The sequence below is a fragment of the Mytilus trossulus genome, chromosome 1, assembly GCF_036588685.1.
Source record: "Mytilus trossulus isolate FHL-02 chromosome 1, PNRI_Mtr1.1.1.hap1, whole genome shotgun sequence".
In the NCBI taxonomy this organism is placed as follows: Eukaryota; Metazoa; Mollusca; class Bivalvia; order Mytilida; family Mytilidae; genus Mytilus; species Mytilus trossulus.
Window position 1 is genome coordinate 76936532 of NC_086373.1, and position 6000 is coordinate 76942531.

Here is a 6000-nt window from a genome sequence, read left to right on the forward strand (position 1 = left end):
TTGAAATTAAAGATGATGATGGTATATCCATTGTGCTTCTAATATAGGATTGTCAATTGATCTAATTAAAAATTTGAACCCATAACGCATTCACCCCAAGAAATTTCTGGAAAATCAGGCATTTTCGAAAATTTGCAATCATATGCAAACTATGTGCAAATAAGCGGACTCTGGATGCTGTAACTGATGCTAATCTATTCAACTATTTTGGGGCGGATGTCATGGATGGGGATGGGGTCGGAGATGAACCCACCCTCACTGAAAAATGGTAATACTCTATTTTTCAATTATAAAACAACCTTGAGAGGTGAACATTGAACAGACAGTGTTTCTTTGAAATTCAAATATTACCCTATAGTTACAGCAGTCCATTCATGGTAACTTGGAGTATTTGGGACTTTAGTGTCTTGCTGGCTAATTATTATTGTCAAGTCAGGTCTGCCTAGAAGTCCGGTTTTACGGATTTTTTACCAAACGGTGACCTAGATTTTACAGACTAGATTCCTATTGTCCATATTATACCTTGTTATGTTCCTGTGCCACCTATGCATGCATTTATGATAATAGGTAATACATACAGTCATTACCAGTTACGTAGTGGCCATCAAAAGATGCCCGTCCCACCTGAAATTAGCTGCTTTTGACGTTTTTCCGATTTTGAACTCTAAACCGGCTTTCAAAGTGCTAATTTTCACAAACAGACATCTGCCAAGAGTTTATGGACCACGAACTGCTTGGTTGAAGTACCTGCTATAATGACAATGCAGCTGGGGCAGTTAAAAAAAGGTATGAAGGGTCAAATGAGCCATCATCAAAGAATGGTTGTCGCCATCACGCCTGCAGGGGCTAAAGGGTTAACTGGAGTAAGTCATTATCAATTTGGTTTGCGTCATCGTAGAGTAACAGGGTATCAGTATACAGTAATATAACAAACGGTTAGAACAAATTTAAAAGGGTCCTACTATTTAGATCGATACTAAGCACAAAAGATGACAAAATATTTGCTAACCTAAAAGTTCTCGCAGTTTCTGAAAACTAATTCAAAGCTCTATTAAACTAATGGTTAGAACATGTCTTTACAACCAATAGGGAACTTATTCTGAAATTCCTAAACTGAGTTTAATATGATAACTTACAATTATCATGGTAACTGGATTTGTGTTCTCTTAATTGGTGTATGACTTTTGAACAATGGTATCCTACTGTTGCCTTTGATTTCATTTGAGTATCCTTAATATTACACAACCTCACAATCTTGTTAGAGTGAAGTTTTAAATTTGATTATATACAAGTTGAACTATAGCTGTTGCAATAGTTTCTCTTCCCTTTTTTTTCCAGTAATACAGATACAAAAATACACGTATATGCTTGAGGGGTGCATTATATATAAGTTATTGATTGTCCGATGGCACCTAATTGTGCATATGTATTCCTCTACTGTTATATGTGAGGTATAGCTTCCTAAAGACAAAACAGCATTATGTGATAAAATAAATAATTAACAATACAAGCATATGATTTGACATTTAGATAATACACATAAATTGTAGGCAGACTGACGACTTCTTTTGAAGTTTTTACCCTTTAAGGATGATTTTTACTTTTTTTTTGCATTTAGCCGTTTATCAATAGATGATAAAAACTTCCATCAGCAAAATGACCAGAAAGACAAGGTTTATAGAAAAGCGAAATTGTCAGTCGACTTCATATTGGCGGCTATTTTCTAAAGGTTGCATTATTATTATAAAAGAAATCGCTCACATTGAACCCTAAATGCGAAATCCGTTATTCAGAGGTTAATATATATTGTAAGTGTAAGAACGGTTGAAAGTTAATATATATAAGTTGGCACCTGATTCTTGTCAATAGAATGACGACAGAATATTGGATTAATAATTTACTTCATGACTTCTTTGAAGATGTCCGAGATATAAGAACCATATTTGTTTCTTTTTGGTTATAGTTTTGGTCTTCTTTATAGAGTTTTATGATCTGTTGTTCTTTGTTTGATCATGGTATTGTCTGGTTTTCTGTAACTTTCGGGTTTTATAACCCTCTTGGCATCCTTTATCTTTTTGAGCTTTTGGATTATAGCTCTTCATCTTTTATATTAGCTTTGGATTTTAAATATTTTGGCCACGAGTATCACTGAAGAGACATGTATTGTCGAAATGCACATCTGGTGCAGGAAAATTGGTACCGTTAATGTTATTATTATCTCTTAGAATCATATATAACGTCGCTTAAAGCCAGTGTGATCTAGTCTCATTTCGTATGATATTTTAATTGTAAATGAAAATGATCTTTTTGACGTCTTTATATTGCCTTTCTCTATATTTATGATCCGTAATGCACTTAAATAATAGGGAACACATAGTGTATAAGATTCACATTGAGATCTTGTCATTTACATTAAGATATGAGCCGAGAATTTAAGCACAACATACAAAAGACGTCTTATACGAAGATGTCAAGGTGAGTACTTAATTTTACCAAAACTTATGATTAAAATGATGTATAGTTCAATTTCAACATCTTTAGTATATCACATGATTGGTAGAATTTCTGTACTGAAGTGTACAGATTATACATCCTTTTAATTTATCAATGAAATTACTATACGTAATGAAGGTATTGGAGAATTTCACTATTATTTGTGAAGTTCAGTGCTTTAAAAAGGCTCTTTTCATAAAGTATACTTTGCCATGACTGTCATACAAGCGAGAGGTATAGCTCTATAAAACTAGATTCGATCCACAATTTTCTACATTTAAGAATGCCTGTACCAAGTCTGGAATATGATAGATGTCCATTCGTTTGAAGTGTTCTGTCATTTGATTATGCCATTCGATTGGGGATTTTCCGTTTTGAATTTTCCTCGAAGTTCAGTATTTTTGTTATTTTACTTTTTGCGATATTGTTTCAAAACAAACAGTAGTGCTGAATTCGTCACCGCAATGGCTTGGACTATCGGATATATATCATCAATGGATTTTACTGGAGTACCCTGACGGGTATCACTAGTGGAACTAAAACTGCTGACCGTCTTGTTTTTTTTGTAGTGTTATGTGGACTATTTTGTCTTTTTTTAATATTTAAACGAGGGACGCATAGGAAAAATGTTTTATCTCACTCCGTTTGCTATTGCTATTGTATATGTACATATGGATGATTTAATTGACGTCGGCATATTACATTCCTACTTCCTATCTATCATATCGTTTGCACTTTCATACTGAAGGACACTGAGTGCAAAACGCTATAATATTCTCATCGATCTTAAATCAAACGTTTGAGAGTAACTTATTGATTGCTGATCATACATTTGAAATATAATTTGATATGAAAAAGATTTACTGGTAGTTGCAAGAACCACAGTCTAATTGAAATATATGATATGATTTCACTATCTTTATATGAATTTAAACGAACACGCGAGTTGTGACAGATCTGAACTAAAATCGGATCAATGCAATAATTTAGATATGATGACAATTAAATAGATGAAAACAATATCAAAGATGTAAATAATTTATCTTATGTACAGGCTAATCGTTAACGAACAAACTTAATGTGATGTTTTCAGGAGCGTAGCAAAAATATATATGTATAATAATAACGAAAACACGAACAGCTTTGATATATCAAGATTCTGTACTGATTATTTGATAATTATGTTTAATTGTAATGCAGATTGAAACGCTCACAGCACACAAGAGGCAAAATTAAATCGTTCATGAACAAGATTCCATCAGTTTAATGTTATGTCACAGACTTCTTACGACTAAAGTTATGTAATTCGTTTTTCAATATAAACACAAGTGCTTTTGATGTGCTTTATATCTCTATTTCTAAAAGTACATGTAACAGTTAGATGTCTTACATAAAACGCGCAAGATGTCGGAAAGTAATGTCTATACTGAAAGAGGGACGAAAGATACCAAAGGGACAGTCAAACTCGTAAATCTAAAACAAACTGACAACGCCATGGCTAAAAATGAAAAAGACAAACAGAAAAACAATAGTACACATGACACAACATAGAAAACTAAAGAATAGACAACACGAACCCCACCAAAAACTAGGGGTGATCTCAGGTGCTCCGGAAGGGTAAGCAGATCCTGCTCCACATGCGGCACCCGTCGTGTTGCTCATGTGATTACAAATCCGGTAAATAGTCTAATTCGTTAGGTCAAATTCATGAAAGCGAAGGGGATTGTAGTTACGACGTAAGGAACATATCTGATATCATCTGTGAAACGCTTATTCCATAACGGTCAACCAACTCGTGATGGCGTCCGTAAAATTTACGGAGGGATGATTTCAACTTCACCATTTGGAACTCTTGGTTTAATAGCTTCCTTGTGAGCAGTAACCCTCTATCAAGAAAATCATGATAGGAAATGCAAGCACGGGAATATCGTATCAATTGGGAGATATATACCCCGTATGCAGGTGCTGCTGGAATGTTGCTACTTAGAAATGGAAAGTTCACAATTTGAAAGTTGAAATCATCTCTTTTGTCGTAAAGTTTTGTCTTCAACCGACCCTCATTGTCAATTCCTAGATGTAAGTCAAGATATGAAGCCGACTTAACTGTATCTGTAGTATCCTTTATCTCCAATTCGATGGGATAGATGAGATCCACATAGTCACCAAATTTTGAATTGTTTAGTGAAAGAACGTCATCTATATAGCGGAAAGTAGAGTTAAAGGATATGGCTAACTTCTTATCTTTCTTCCTAAGAAGTTCCTGCATGAAGTCAGCCTCATAATAATAAAGAAACAAGTCAGCAAGTAGAGGGGCACAGTTTGTTCCCATTGGGATGCCGACAGTCTGTTGAAAAACACGTCCTCCGAACGTAACAAATATGTTGTCAATGAAGAAATCAAGCATCTTGCACAATATTTATGCACTTATGCCAGTGTGATTATGATAAACCAAGAATCAGACAGTTTCATTAAATGTAAATGTTCTCCAATTTGCTTTTTATTTTCTTTGGAAGAGAAAAGATGCACTTTATTCAATGAGAAACCCTCATATTAGCTGTGCAACAAACACGCCATTAAAACTAGCCAAGATTAGATACAACAAAATACTCGGAGATACTCTTTTGTTTAACTTAAAGGTAAAATTTAAAGTCGGATTAATTAGTCAAAGCAAAGAACGTAGGATGAACTCAATAAAACGTAACTGCAAGTTTTACATTTATGTCATAATATAATTTGTATTCGTATGTTACAAGAGTTGATTCAGCTTCTACTTAACATATTACGCATTATTAATAATTAGTGAATTTGAAGAGAATTTGCCCCTTATTCTTTTAGGCGCAAAACCAGGCTCAACCCACCATTTTTTTCATCTAAAAATGTCCTGTACCAAGTCAGGAAAATGGCCATTATAGTGCGTTTCTGTGATTATTACAAGTAAGTTTTGTGTTGTAGTTCTCCTCTTATTTTGGATGTGTTTCCCTCAGTTTAAGTTGGTAACCCGGTTTTTGTTTTTTTTTCTCAATCGATTTATGAATTTTGAACAGCGGTATCAGTCTATGGAAGGTGTGATACGATAAAAAAAACTTTTCTTATATCAATGAGCGATATTGTCTTATATCAACGAGTTGCATTGTGGGAAATATCAGACGAATGTTTACATTTTTATGAAGGAACGAAGATTTCTCGGTATAAAGTAATGATTCTTTTCTTAAAACAGGCTGACATTTAACAAGACATACGTCTGCTGTATAATTTCCATGAATTATTTTAAGTTATACCAAGCAAGGTGTATTTAAACGAGAAAATAGAATTGTTGAATAAATGAGACATAAATGCACGATTTATCATTTGTAGATGTACAACTTCAATTAATGTCACGTAGCAAATTATGTGGAATTCAATTGTCAATGAGATGAATTCAATTGTTGGATAAGCCAAAATCGCCAATAAGTCAAAGATACTGCTATATTTTAAAATATTAATGCGATGTTTGTCTTATATCATAGC